Source organism: Gossypium arboreum, chromosome 2 (genome assembly GCF_025698485.1).
Source record: "Gossypium arboreum isolate Shixiya-1 chromosome 2, ASM2569848v2, whole genome shotgun sequence".
NCBI classification, from domain to species: Eukaryota; Viridiplantae; Streptophyta; class Magnoliopsida; order Malvales; family Malvaceae; genus Gossypium; species Gossypium arboreum.
The window spans coordinates 48,949,366-48,966,066 of NC_069071.1; the positions used below are offsets into that span (position 1 = coordinate 48,949,366).

General features: G+C 36.5%; 1 non-coding gene across 1 annotated transcript; it reads left to right on the forward strand.

The window, feature by feature from the left end:
• Window positions 1-6,579: 6,579 nt before the first annotated feature.
• LOC128289653 (small nucleolar RNA R71) lies at window positions 6,580-6,685 on the forward strand. Its single transcript, XR_008279297.1, has one exon. It is a non-coding gene; the product is annotated as a small nucleolar RNA R71 (small nucleolar RNA).
• Window positions 6,686-16,701: the final 10,016 nt, after the last annotated feature.

Sequence of the window (16,701 nt, forward strand, 5' to 3'; positions counted from 1 at the left end):
ATCAATGCAATCACACTAGTATCAAAGAGAGTAAAAGTATCAGTGATAACGTCAGGGGAGGATGCCTCCTCTCGTGCACGGATGGCATATGCTCTAGCAGGAGCACGGGTCTCGGATCGAACAGCCGTATCAGAGGCTCCTCTCTGATTACCACCCCTACCTCCAGAAATTCTCGGGGCCCTACCTCCAGCCGTCGTTCCACTAGGTCTTGCACTTTGCGTCTTATTCCTCTCATCTAGCTCCGTGCAATCTCTAATGAAGTGGTCCTTCGAACCGCATCCATAACAGGCCCTATTAACAGGCTTGCCCCAACATTCACCTAGGTGTCGTCTTCCACTTTGGGGGCATTCAGTCTCTCTTGACGATTATTGCCCACACTAGTCTGCCAAGTAGCTCGAGTCCGTCAATGGTCGGGCTCGATGGAAATTCCCGACGCCTCGACTTATTAGTGTCCTCCCTGAACTTCTTTACCGCCGAGAAAGGAGCTTTACTCGCCAATCTTTTACGATAATCTCTTGCTTCAAATTCAGCCTTCTTCTTCTCCTTTCCAAGTTCTTCCGCCTTGCAGGCTCGTTCGACTAGTGTTACGAACTCCTTTATCTCCAAAATACCCACTAGCACTTTAAATCTTCATTCAATCCTTCTTCAAATCTTTTGCACATAGCAACCTCATCACCACACACTCCGAGCATACCGACTAAGTCTTACGAACTCATGTTCAGATTCAGATATCTGATCATACGGTCATACGGCCTTGCTTGAGCTCCAAGAATTCCTTACGCTTCTGATCGATGAACCGTTGACTAATATATTTCTTTCGAAATTCTGATTGAAAGAAATCCCAAGTAACTCGTTCGTTTGGGACTATGGAAATTAAAGTCCTCCACCAATAGTAAGCTGAATCTCGCAACAAGGATATAGCACACTTAAGACATTCATCGGGTGTGCATGTCAGTTCATCCAACACTCTAATGGTGTTATCCAGCCGTAAGTCGGCCCTTTCGCATCATCAAGAACTATGGCATTACGGGCTCTTGGGGGTATTTAAATTCGGAATGGTTGGATGTACCGGATTGGTTCGGGCATATTGCACGACCCACTCATTCATCATGGTGAAGAAGGCTTGTTTCGCCCCTTCAGCTTGATTATTCGCGGACGACTGAGGCTCAACAGGCGGTGTCCCTTGCTCAGGAACAGCCGCTACACTTTCAACGTCATCCGCCAAGGGTCTCTCTACCCCGGGTTCCATTTGTTAATCAAAACAAAAACTTCAACCGTCAGGAGTCATCACATTTTTAAGCACTAACATTTTGGCATGTCTAGCTAGACTCACACGCGCTATGGTAGTCCTAGAACCGACTAAACCATAGCTCTGATACCAATTAAATGTAACGCCCCATTCCCGATACCGTCGCCGGAGTCGGACACGAGGGGTTCTCAGACCAACTCTCATGTGTCACATGACTATTTTTCACATTTCCATCCAAATGGCAAATCTGCATCATTGTCACCTTAAAAATCATATCTCGAGTTCCAGAGCTCGAAATCAGTTCTGCAAATTTTACCCGAATTTAGACTCATATATCCATCCATGGAGTTATTTCTAGAATTTTTGGTTGGGCCAATTGGTACAGTTTATTAGTTAAATTCACCCCTGTTTCAGGGTTCGACTACACTGACCTTTGCGCATTACAGCCTAGATATCATCTCGTACAGAGCTCCAATGCTCATGCCGTTTGTTTCTAATGAAACTAGACTCAAAGGGGAATCTATTCATATAAGGCATGACTCCTAATTGTTTCTGGATAAGTTATGGTAAATTTTCAATGTCGAAACAGAGGATCCAGAAACCGTTCTGGCCCTGTCTCACGAAAACCTGAATATCTCTTAAAATACAGCTCACATGGTCATTTCGTTTCATCCATATGAAAATAGATTCATCAAGGTTCAATTTCATAATTTATTCACTATTTAATTCTACTTCTACTATTTTTGGTGATTTTTCGATCTCATATCACTGCTGCTGTCCGCGACAGTTACTGCAGTAGACTATGCCAATTTCATGAATCTTTCCTTGGCCTTACTAATCATTCACATACATGACACAAACTATGGCCACCTTATCAAAATTAAGGTTTCTAAGACCCGTGGCTATATGTTCTAGCATCCCACTCAAACGACCACATAGGCCATTTTCACATGGCTTAAAGTTTACAACCCAAAATTCAACAAAACAAAATAACCCATACATGCCAAATGTTCTCCTAGGTTGACTAAGAAGACAATACCAAAATTTCTCACGGTGTGATGACTTCAACGACGGTTCCGAGTACATAAACGAGACGAATCCAAGGGACCTAAAATGGGTGACAAGAAAACACAGAGTGAGTTTATAACTCAAGAAGTCCTAAGCATTCGACAATCATCCATCAATAAAATTATCACAACATGAAATAATGTACGAGGCTAGGTACTCCATCCATATCGAAAATATACCATAGTTCCTCGGACCTTTCGGTTCATTCTCATACCAATTCACCCAATGACATTTTATATACTGTTCAATAGAATAATAGAGGCATTTCCATACATCATCTCATATCCGCAATAATCATGCAATCAAATGAACTTTCATCTATTCCACGATACTTTATTTACGGAATGCAATTGAAATCATCACATAGATTTAAAACTTACCAACTCAACCCGAGCATGAACATAGCATCTATTAGCCATGAACTCAAGGTACTTACTTTTTCCGCTGTCCGTACTCAACTCGATAAAGTCACCCTTTCTGTATAAATATTCAATCGGAAATATATATATAGAGTTCGCACACATAGTGCTTAATACTCGATCACGCACACTTAGTGCCATATATTCAGCTCACACACTTAGTGCTATATAATCAAACTCGCACACTTAGTGCTGTACAAATTTTAAACCCGCAGACTTAGTGCCAATCTTGTCACCATGCCCATTTAGACCCGCACACTTAGTGCCGAAATCAACAACTCAATACATCACACCTCTTTTCTTTTCATTCAATACCTTCATCACCACATACATACATGTATATAAATTTATCATTTCTTTCGGCATAATTACATAGACATTATGTCTATTTAAATCAATACCAAATACATGCTTAGTGACTTACCTCGGATGTTGTCGAACGTCTTCAACGGCTATTCAATTACTTTTTCTTTCCCCTTATCCAACTACGATCCTTTAAGCTCTTGAGCTTGTTTAAGAACAATTGAATTCATTTAATTCCAATTCAAATAGACGATTTAATATAACACATGTATATTATAAGGTTGAGGTACATATGACTTATTGGTTAACTATCAAACACCATACGCATATATACATATATTCTCTAGTCATGCACAACCCAACATCTTACTTGGGCATTAACAACTTTATAGATATATGCATATCTATGTTAAGGCCGAATATATATATTTAACACATTCTACAATTATGGTTATTTATAATGACTAACACCGCTTTTATCTCAAGTCATACTCATAAACACATCCATCCAAATACATTCGTACTTAAACATTATTCGGACTTAACACTCATATCACATTTATAAAACTATGTTCGAATATACCTATACTTACATTACTTAAACATCAACCCTCAATTTCTTTGACAAAGCACATTCCCTAAATGATAAGACAATATAACAGCCTTTAATCCAACTTATAATTCATTTACATCACATTCCAAGCATTCACTCTATTCTATCACTTAAAATACAAACATTACTCAATAACTTCCTAGTTCAAATTCGCCAATTTCACATACACACACAAGCCGATTTCTTTTCCTACCACCCAAACCACCTATATGAACATTTAACTAACTCATACTTCACCCATCCATAATTACTCATTCAAACATGAAGAAGGTAATCAAATTTCTTCACTATCAACCATGGCCGAATGCTTCATTCACCACCCAAAACCAAAATTTTAGCATGGGCTAATTGAAGAACTTAGTAAATAACTTAAGTTAAGCTAAAATCCCAAAATCTAACAAGAATTACTAACCTTGTTTTTGAGCTTAAGATGACCGAATGCCATATCCCCCTTCCTTCTTTAACTTTCGGCTCCTAAGGTAGAAGATGAACACCAATATTTTTTTTTTTTCAATTTCCTTTCTTCTATTCGGCCAAGGCACCCAAGGATGAGTAACAAATTTTCTTCCCCTTTTTTTTCTTTGTTTCTCACGGCAAAAGAGCATCCACACCCATTTTTTTCATCATTATCTTTTTTTTCCATTTCTTTATTCTCCTTACATCATGCACTAGGCCAACATGTCTAGGACATGTTTTCCTTGCCCATCACCTAGTCATGGCCGGCCACTCACCTTAGGAAAAGGGGTTATTTGACATGCAAGGACAACCCTTTTCCCACATGTATTAATAGGCCACCTTACATTTGCCTAGCACATTTCTAAATTTTCTCACATAAGTCCTAATCACTAAAATTCACCTATAATTAAGCAAAAATTCAATAAAGAAATTATCACACATGCATATTCATATATTTAGACAGTAACTATCATACTCAAATAATTTAGTGACTTGGTTTAGCGGTCCCGAAACCGGTTTCCGACTAGGGTGACTTTAGGGCTGTCACAGTCTAAGCTCGACTTACCTCTCATTCACATGGTCATAATGGATCACTAAGTCGAGACTCCTCTTTCTTGCTGTCAATTCCTTTATTGAAATAAGGTTTAAGTCGAGTATTGTTTACCTTAGAAGTGCCAAAATAAGAATGAGTTACCTGGATTGTACCGTATGGAAAGACATTGAGTACGGTAAAAGGAGTCGCTTCGTCTGCTTTGAACTCTGTAATGATAATTCAAGGGTCCTTTTCATATAACAAGACTTGGTCCCCAACCTTGAATTGATTGGTTCTATCGTTAAACTCGACATGGTGTTGCTTCTGCTCCTTCTTAACATAAGTCTTCCATTCGTCTAGCTCATCTATCTATAGCATTCATCTTTCATATATGGTTCTATTGTTAGTGCATGAATTAGAACGTGGCTCATTTATGCTTCTTGACAGTGTTTCCTGAAGACTAATTGTTTCATCACCTGCACGAAGTGTGAGTTCACTTGTACCAATATTAATAATAGTCCTGGCAGTGGCTAAAAAGGATCGTCCCAAGATTAAAGGAATGTCACCGTCCTCTTCCATGTCTAAAACAACAAAGTCTACTTGGAATATGAATTTATCAATTTTTACTAGTACATCTTCAATGATACCCCTAGGAAATCTAATAGTTTTATCCGCTAGTTGAATACTCATCCTAGTTTGTTTGGGTTTTCCAAGACCTAGTTGCTTAAACATTTTATAAGGCATGACATTTATACTCACCCCTAAATCAGCCAAAGCATTACCAACATTTAAACTACCAATTAAACAAGGAATAGTAAAACTCCCTGGATCTTTTAATTTACTGGGTAGTTTATTCTGCAAAATGGTTGAGCAACCTACATTCAACTCTACGTGCGACGAATCATCTAACTTTCGTTTGTTTTTCAGAAGCTCTTTTAAAACTTTTACTGAGTTGGGCATCTACGAAAGAGCTCCAATAAATGGTAAGTTAATATATAATTTTTTCAAAAGGTTAAGAAATTTACCGAATTGTTCATCTGTGTGGTTTCTTTGTCGTGTTGGGGTATGGCACACGAGGTGTATACTCTTTACTCACTGGCTTTTGTTTACTCTGGCTTCCATTCACCTTATCTTGACTTATCACAGTTTCTTGCTTTGGTTTTTGTTCGGATTTAATTAACCCTTCTTCATTTCAGACCGTAATTGCATGGAGTTTCTCTCTTGGGTTAGTTTCAGTGTTGCTCGGTAAGCTACCTTGTGGTTTTTCTGAGATCAGCTTAGCAAGCTATTTTATTTGATTCTCGAGCCCTTGAATTGACACTTGCTAATTTTTAAGCACTGTTTCGGCATTTTGGAAACGTGTTTCTGACAATGAGATGAATTTTGTTAACATCTCTTCAAGGTTCGGCTTCTTTCCTGTTGGTAGGGTGGTTGTTGAAAACCTGGAGGAGGTTGCGGTCTCTAATTACTTTGACCACTCCAAGAGAAGTTCAGATGGTTCCTCCAACGTACATTGTAAGTATTACTATAAGGGTTATTCTGAGGTCTAGCATTGTTACCCATATAGTTGACTTGTTTGTTCGTAGTGCTAGGGTCGTAGGCTAGGCATTCTGGATTATTCATTCCTCCTCTACTTGTGTCACACTACATCATCGAATGTACCTGCGTAGAGACACATAAACCATCAATCTTTTATTAAAGAGCTCTACCTGGTATGATAACATGGTGACTGTGTCGAGGTTGAAAACACTAGCGGCTTTTGTCAGCTTTGTTCTCATGACTTGCCACTGATAATTATTCAGTGACATCTCTTCAATAAATTCATAAGCCTCCTCAGGTGTTTTGTTATTCAAAGTACCATCGGCAGCTGCATCGATTAACTGCGTAGTTGAGGGGTTCAAACCATTGTAAAAAGTTTGAACTTGTAGCCAAAAAGGTAACGCATGGTGAGGGCACCTTTTCAATAAGACCTTATACATCTCCCATGCATCATATAGGGTCTCTAAATCCATTTGCACGAAGGAAGAGATATCATTCCTCAGCTTGGCTGTCTTAGCCGGTGGAACGTATTTCAGCAAAAACTTTTCGGTCATTTGCTCCCATGTAGTGATGGACCCTTGTGGTAGACAGTTCAACCACTGTTTAGCTTTATACCTCAATGAGAAGGGAAATAACCAAAGGTGAATGGCATTATTAGAAACACCATTAATTTTGAAAATATCACAGTACTCCAGAAATTAAGCCAAATGAGCATTTGGATCCTCATCTTGCAAATCATCGCACTGAATAAACTGTTGAATCATATGAATGGTGTTTGGCTTCAGTTCGAAGTTATTTGCAGCAATAGCCAGTCTTACAATACTCGATTCAACCTCCGCTAAATTAGGCTTGGTGTAGTCATACATAGTACGAGGAGCAGGATTCTAATTTATAGGATTTGCGGCAACCACAGGAAGTAGTGATTATTCCAATTTTCAGCCACCTCCTTGATAATATTGGTATTTTCCTCGTGCTCTTCCTCTATATACTGTCAAAAAGTAGAGGTCCTAACATGTTTCTTTTAGTCATAAACTACAAGAACCTGCTAGGAGTAAACAACAGAAAAGTTAGTAAACAAAAAAATTAAATTTAAAATAAAATGTAAAAAAACTAAAAATGGCTAAATTAATAAAAATAAAGCGTTCCTAATATCTTAGTCCCTGGAAACGGGCCAAAAAATTGATGATCGTTTTATCATTTACTAAACTAGATTACGATCACGACGAAGGTAAGCACACCTATCGAACTGTAGTATAGCTATGGTGAGTCCAGAATATCGTATCCACAAGGACTAAAAGTACTATTATTAACTATCTTTCTATTATTTAACCTAAAATAAAATGGATTTGTTTTAATCTAAAATTAACTAACTAATTAACTACTGAACACGACAGAGAGCGAATTGGGAAAAATACTTGAAGAAAACTTATGAAGAGGACAATACCCAGGAAAGAATCCACCTAGACTTCACTTATTATTCTAAATCTAAAGCAAACAATTTATTCACTTGTCTTGATCTGTAGAAATCCCTAAATTATGTTAATATCTCTTTCGATATTAAAAACAACTGACTCTGGGTTGATTAATTGAAATCTCTTTCTAATTAAATCCCCTACCATTGCATTAACTCGATCTATGGATTCCCTTATTAGATTTGACTCTAATCCGACTGATTTATGTCATCCTATTTCTAGGATTACATGCAACTCCGCTTAATTATGCTAGATCTACTCTTAAACAAGGACTTTTGCTCCACTGAATAAGCACATCAAAATTAGATTAATTTCTTGATAATATTAAGGCAAGGATTAAGAACACATAATTATGAACAAGAACTAGTATTTATCGTGTAATTCAGATAATTAAATAATAAGATCCATCGTAGGTTTCATCCTCCTTAGGTATTTAGGGAGTTTAGTTCATAATGTAAAAGGAAAACATCTCAAATTTAGAATAACAACAAGACATAAAAAAACCTAAATAAACTTCGAGAGAAATTTGAATGGATATCTTCAATCTTCAAGTGGATCTACTTCCAAGATGATTCCAATGGCTTCCTTCGAGTAATTTCTGCTTTCTACTCTATGTGCCCCCTTAGGTCTTCTTCTGGTGTATTTATATAAACTTTAGAATGCTCAGAAACCCTAAAAATTGGTTTTTTTCGTGTGTTTGGGAAACAGGGAACAATATCGACACGGGCTGCCACATGGGCATGTGGCTAGCTCGTGTGGCTCACACGGGCGTGTGCTCATCCCGTGTGGAATTAGTCTTGGTCTTTTGGATCTTTAAATCAGCCCGTTTCGTCTATTTTTGGCCTGTTTTCTGCTCATTTTGTTCCTTTATGCTCTCCTAAGTATAAAACATGAAATTTAAGGATTAAGAGCATCTAATTTACTAAATTATATGATAAATCATCTAAAAATATGCTAAGTATGAGATTAAAACACGTTATATTTATGGTTTACCACAGCCCTACGTGGCCAACCGCTAACTAGTTTAGCTTAGGTGTTCATAGTGATTTTTCGAAAGTTTTAAATCTAAAGTATATCTCCTATTTTCAAACAAAAGTTGAAGCATTATTTATCCTCCTGAATGTTCACAATCTAAAGTTTACAATTTATCTAAAATTTTAACAGTAATGTTGGATTTAATTTCCTACAGAAAAATAAAATTTTCAAAAATATTGTGGCATGGTTTTTCCCAAACTACCCCTTTTCCATGCATGCATCCAAACATATTTCAAAATTCCACGGTGCAAATTTAAAAAAACTAGGCACTGATGCCACCGAATGTAATGTCCCCAACCCGGCCTAGACGTTAGACTTGAATTTGAAAGATTACATTAGCCACCAAAATGGCCTAGTAAGCTATCGAAGTTTTGAAAACAAATATTTTTAAACATTTGTTTAGCTTTAGAAGAAAAATTAGTTTATTATCAATTTATTTATTACTCAAAATTTTATTATTGTTTAGTATGTGAATTATTGATGTCTGTCTTCTTGTGTTGTGTACATGTGTATTCACTGAGCTTTCCCAAGCTCATCTCTTTACTTTCTTCTCTCTTTACGATAAGTACTGCGCGGGATAACGAGGAGGGCAGCAGTTCAATGATCCATCACACAAACTTTGTTTCTACAGTATGTGTACCGAGCTAATAAAGTCCCAAGAAAGGAATGTGGGACGTTTCCAAGCTAGAGACGTGGAATGGGACTTAGATAATTTTAAACAATTTAAAAACAATTTTTTAGAGGGTTGTAATTGGATTTTTTTGGTCTATTTTAAATTTTGTGATTTTTTAATCGCAGTGTTTGCTTTTTTGGCTGAATTTGCTGTTTGAATTATATGATGCTGCCCATATGAACTAACGAGACATTTTGCAGCTAGTATAGCTTGCCAAAATCCAGGTACGCCTTATTCTGCTTATTATATGACTTATAGTTTAATTTAGAAAAGCATGCTCTTAGGAGTAAATGCTTGTATGAAATCTTTTGTATATGTATGGTGAGTATGGATGGTTGGTGTGATTTGTGGTAGTTTTTCAGAGAATCACCTCAGTGGCTAATGTGCCGCTCGAAATTCAGGTTGAACCGTCCCGGCCGAATTTAGGGTGTCATATAGATCTTTACTCGACTAATCCAAATTCGAGCCCTATTTAATTTATTTTTTAGCATAAAAGGTTATATTAGTTTAAGAACTTGATAACTTTTCTCAATTTAATCCTAAAATTTAGATTCCATTAAAGTATACTAAAATGATATTATTAAATTCTACTATGCCATCACCTGATTTTTTTAATTAATATTTTAATATATTTCTTGTATTTCTTAGATTTTAAAATTTGAGGCGATGGCGTCTTAAATTAAAAGTGTTACATCATTCGAATCCAAGTTCATGACAAAATTTCCCAATTTTGTCAAAGAAAAATCTGGACCAAGATGAAAAAAATTAATTTCATTTAGGACTAAATATTAGTTTATCCAATCTCAGTAACCTTAATGAAAATATTGTTGATTTGTTGATTGCAAGTTCCATTAGATTATCGTATCTACAATTCAGAAACATGAATTGCACGAGAAACCTTATCATAACAGGATTATCACTCTTCTTAGGGATTTCCATCCCTTAATTCTTCAACCAATATTGGAACCCATCCTATCATGGCCTTGCTCACACCGATGCAGCCTGAGTAAGTGTTTTTACTTAAAAAAATCCAATCCCATAATCTTTAATGATAAAATGGGGTGAAACAAATTGAATGATTTTTGTAGTTCAATGCATTCGTGAACATTGTGTTCTCACTAATGAAAACGGTGGGATTGACAGTGGCGGTGATCTTAGACAATAAGATAAAAGTGGAGAAATCAAAGAAAGATAGAGGAATGTTATAACATTCCGAATTAGGACCTAGTCAGAACAGTGGTTTCGAGACCACAAATCTGAGATAGAAATAATTATTTTATGAATGTTATGAAGTCTATGATTTGTATGCATGCTTATGTGAAAGTTTCATGAAGAAATGCTATGCATAAAATGTCTAATTGCATTTTAGGGACCAAATTGAATAAGATACAAAACTTGCATTCTAGAAGCTTCTAGCATGAAATTGCTTTAGATTATAAATTAGAAGGTCCTAATTATCAATTTGACCTAGTTCTAAAATTTTAGACAAAAATGGACATGATTAGGAAAATTTTGCAAGAAAGGTCTTCAGGGCAATTTAGTCATTTGGTTAATAAAAGAATAAAAAAGGATAAATAAGTCAAAATTGGTGCCCATCTTTCAAAATTGGTGTCCATCTTTTTCTTTCATTGCCGAAAATTTCAAGACACCATAGCTAGGGTTTTGTTCAACATTTCAAGCTTGATTGTAAGTGCTCCCTAGCTCTGTTTTTAATGTTCTTTGCATTTGTAAAGTCTTTGAAGCATGATCTATAACACGCCTTACCCATACCCAAGATCGAGATAAAGTACGAGGCATTATCGTACATAGACAGGGCATTTTCGAAACACATGGGTCATTAAATTTCATTCCAATTTAAAACCAATCAAAAAAATCATATTATCCTTATTATGGACCTACGAGGTCCAAAACATAAATTAGAAACAGCTGGGACTAATACGAAAACTTAAGAAAATTCTAAGAAAATTCTAAGAAAATTTCTAGGATTGAGCCTCACACGCCCGTGTGGAGGCAATGCACATGCCCGTGTGGAATTCTAGAATTTATTTTTCATTTTGAACCTACAGGGGTTTTCACATAGCCGAGCACACGCTCGTGTCCTTGGCCTGTGTCCCTCACATGGCCTGACATGCCCGTGTCATCACCCGTGTCCAAAAACTTGGACCTTATGTTTATGACGTCATCACTTATTTAAGGGCACCTAGCCATGACACAAGCCCATGTTCTAGGCCATGTCCTTCACACGGTTGAGACACACGGCTGTGTCTCTACCCGTGCGTTTACTACCATACAAACTGACTTAGAAATTCTAGGTGCAGGGGACATACGGCTTAGAAACACAAGGCCTAGACACATGCCCGTGTGTCTACCAGTGTGGACCTTTTTGGGGGCTATTTTCCAAGCCAATGATCACCCTTATTCACTCATACATTCAAACACACTTTACAACATGCAACATGACATATTTATACACTTAAACATTCCACACCATGGCACTCTCACATCTTCATAATGTCATCTTATTGCACCCTCATTTGTTACACCATTTAGTGGCATTCCACACCAATTTCATGCATTATTAAGCTTGTTACCATAACTTAAAATTGTGTGTTCATACACAGGTCATCCTTTAACCTTTAGCACTTAATCTATGCTTTACCATACATTCATCAATCAACAACATATCACATCATTATCATCCACTCACCAAGCAATAACATATCTTGCCGTCAAAACACTAAGACATGCATGCATGGGTAATTAGATTACAACCCAAATGATCAAATATGAGCCATATCACATGGCCATTACAAAAAGAATCATCATCATCATAGGCCTTCACAATTTGGCCAAATAGCATGACACATATTACAAAATGACCAAGTTCCTATACATGCCATACTCAAAATAATAATTTCACTATACCCAAAAGTCTTTTGATAGTGTGATCGAATACTCCGACAGCTTTTGATCCCCGAGCTAGCTTGGCGGAATTACAAAGGATGGAAAAGATAGGGGAGTAAGCATTAAAGCTTTGTAAGTCCACATGCAAATAATATGCAATAGTGGTAAACAATTAACATGCAAAAACATGATAACATACACATAAATATTATTCTTCATTCAAACCTTTTTACTTATCATCATATGCACATACATACTTGTTAATCTTAAATTGATTTTTATCAAAGCATTACTCATAGGTTTAGCATACGTACCTGTACTCATAGTAGAGTATCGATAACCATACCTATTTCATATGCCCTCCTCGGGACTTCATTACAATCATTACATTACCCGTTGAACACATTGGAATACTATTGGATATGCGAAAAGCTTGCACATAAGTGCCTCATGTACGTACATAGCCAAAGCTATCTCATAACATGAAGACATCCATAGTGAACTTGGACCAACTCAACGAGCTCGGATGTTACATGCATCGCATCCATAATGATCGCGGACCAACTGAACGAGCATAGATGCTTCACATATATCACGAACTTAGACCAACTCAACATGTTCGGATTTCTCATGAACTCAGACCAACTCAACGAGCTCAGATCTCTTATTTCCTAGTGACATGTCACTTGTATCCTAAATTATTCCTAAGGTTCAAACGGGATTTTCTTCACTTACATATATTATCTCCATCGTACTTGCTCGTATTGTCGTGGTTCACGACCATGATAACATTAATGCTTTCATAACAATCAATAAGCATATAACTCATAATTACAATAAAACATTTATCACAATATATTAAAGCATTAAAACATACTACAACACCACATTATTTGCATATGTACTTACCTCGATACAAAACGATGATAATCGAGCCTAGTCATCTTATACTTTATTCTTTCCTCGATCAAGTCACGATTCACATTATTCAAATGGGTCCATAAATCATATTTTTTAAAATTTACATTTTTACCCCTAATCTTTCACATATTTACTATTTAGCCCTTAGGCTCGTAAAATGAAATGTATACATTTGCTTGATTACCCAAGCTTAACTGAACCTTTACTATGCTCATATCAGCCCATACTTTCTTTTATTTCACATTATTACTACTCACTTTTAGACTTTTAAAAACAAGTCCCTTGTTTAGGTGTTTTCGCTAAAAAATTATCTAATAAAAGATATTCATCATGCATCAAACATTCATATTCCTCCTTAAATTATCAAAATACAAACATTTCATGCATGGGTCAATTTTCATACATGAACCCTAGCACAAAATATAGCTAGAAATGGGTAGATCATGTTACTGAGACTTAAAAAATACAAAGAACATTAAAAACGGGGCTAGAGAACACTTACTATTGAGCTTGGAAATGTTAAACAAAACCCTAGCTATGGTGTGTTGTGATTTTCGGTAGCCAAGGAGGATGATGGACACATTTTTGCTTTGATTTTCCCTTTTTATTCTTTTAATTACATAATGACCAAAATGCCCTTAGGGTTTTTCTTTCCAATTTTTCCTATGCATGTCCATTTTTGTCCAAAATTTTAGAAATCGGTTAAATAGCTAATTAGCACTCTCTAGCTCAATATCTAATGCAATTTCATGCTTAAAGATTCTAGAATGCAAGTTTTACACTTTATTCAATTTGGTCCCTAATGCAATTAAGACATTTTATGCTTAGAATTTCTTCATGAAACTTTCACACATGCATGCATTCATAAAATAAGCCTTCTAAGAATCATAAAATAATTATTTCTATCTCAGATTTGGGGTCTCAAAACCACTGTTTCGACTAGGCCCTAATTCGGGATGTTACATGATCTACCCATTTCTAGCTATATTTTAAGCTAGGGTTCATGTACAAAATTTGACCCATGTGTGACATGCACGTGTTTTGATGATTAATGGAGGAATCTAAATGTTTGATGCATGATAAATATCTTTTACTAGGTGATTTTTAGTGAAAACACCTAAAAAGAGGACTTGTTTGTAAAAGTGTAAAAGTGAGTAGTAAAAATGTGAAATAAAGGAAAATATGGGCTGATATTAGCATGGTATATGTTTTTCTAGGCTTGGGTAACCAAGAAAATGCATACACTTTAGTTTACGAGCCTAGAGACTAAATTGTAAATAAGTGAAAACTTAAGGGTAAAAAGGTAATTTTACCAAAGCATGAATTGTGGATTGATTTGAGTAATGTGATTAATAAACAAGTTAAATTTGGCATTATAGATCAAGAAAAAATGACGGGTCTTGATCGAGGAAAGAATAAAGTATACGACGATTAGGCTCGATTTCCATCATTTTTCTACCGAGGTAAGTACATGTGTAAATAATGTGACAATGTGGTTTGTTTTGATGTGTTAACATTATGTGATGATTATTTTATATTTATAAAGTATGCTATGCCTAATAGTAATATTATAAGCATGAATGTTGTTATGGTTACTATCTACGACATCACGAGCAAGTGATATGGAGGCGTTAAGTACACGTGAGAAAGAATCCCATTTGAACCTTAGGAATAGTTTAGGATACATGTGACATGCCACTTGGAATTAAAATATCCAAACTCGTTGAGTTGGTCCGAGCTCATAAGGGATGCGATACATGTAATTGGGTTCCGACTAATGGTTTTGTGTGTCCTACGAGTGGCTAGGTAATCCTTGAGTGGGTCGGATACCTAACAGCTTGTGTGAGCAGTCCGTGTAGTTACACCTTGACCGCTAGCTTGTATGAGTAAGCCTGTGAGTAGCTCCATCGCGAGCGTTACATGTTATGAGGTAGCTTTGGATACGTATTGATATGTGGCACTTATGTGTAAGTTTCTGCGTATCCAATAGTATTTCGAGTGTTCAATGGATAATGCAATAGATTTGATGAAAGTCCCGAATAGGGCATGTTAAGAAGGTATGATTATATGATATACTATGGGCAAGTACAGGTCTGTACGACAACCTCATGAGTAATGTCTTAATAAGGATGATATATGATGAGAAGGCATATGTATATATGTAAATGTGAACTTTTGATAAATGAATTGAAATATTTAAATGATAAAAAAATTTTAGTGTCTATGTTATTATGTCCTTATGTGATAATTGCTCACTATCATTGCATAGTATTTGTATGTGGACTTACTAAGCTTTAACGTTTACTCCCCTTTCCTTTCCATCCTTTGTAGTTCTGCCAAGCTAGCTCGAGGATCGGAAGCTGTCGGAGTATTCGATCACACTATCAAAAGATTATTGGGTATAGTGAATTTGTTATTTTGAGTATGGCATGTATAGGGAACTTGGTTATTTTATGATATGTGTCATGCTATTTTGGCCAAGTTGTAAAGGCCTTAAATATTGATGATTGATTTTGTAATAGCCATGTGATATGGCTCATAATTGATTATTGGGTTGTAATATCTAATTGTTCATGCACTCATGTGTTGATGCCTTGAAGATGTGCTATGTGGTTTGTGTAAGGGATATATGATGACGTATTAATTAAACACTTAGAAATAAGAAATGACTTAACATAACTAAAGCCATGAATGTATAATTTGAAGTTGGGACAACAAATTGGTCATGTATGAAATTGGTGTGGAATGCTTCCGAATGGTGTGGTTGATTGAATGTGTAGATGGATGACATTATGGAAATGTTAAAGGATCATGATATTGATTATTTCAGTGCATTATTATGTCAAGTTGCATGCTACGAAACATGCTTAAGTGTGTAAATAATTGAGGGTGGCAATTGGTTTGGAAAATAGCCTCCAAATTGTCCACACGGACATGTGTCTAGGTCGTATGTGACACATGACCTCCTCCACGAGTGTGTTGAATGGCCGTGTGTCCCTTGCACCTAAATTGTGCAAGTCAGTATGCCCAGTAGTAAGCACACGAGTGAAGACACAGGCATGTGTCTTGGCTGTGCGAGGGACACGGCCTACCTATATGGACGTGTACTTTGGCCGTGTGAAGTCTGCACCATGTTATGAAAAACTCATTTAATTTTAATTGACCACACGGTTTGGCCACACGGGCGTGTGATACGGTTGTATGACCCTAAATTGGTGCTGACATCATAGTCAGCAAGTTACACGGCCAGAGGACACGGGCATGCCAAGAGCACACGGGCGTGTCCCCTATTTCACATGGGCATATAGCTCTATATTAGAGTAAACTTCCTAAACATTTATAAGGATCCCAATTTAGTCTCGAACCACCTCAGTGTACGTTTTGGGCCTCGTAGGCCTATAAAAGGGACGAATGGTGTATGTATAAATGAAATTGTTTTAAAGAAAAATTTTTATAGCCGATTTTGAGTGAATGCATGTGTATAAGTTCGATAATGCCTTGTATCCTATCCTGACAT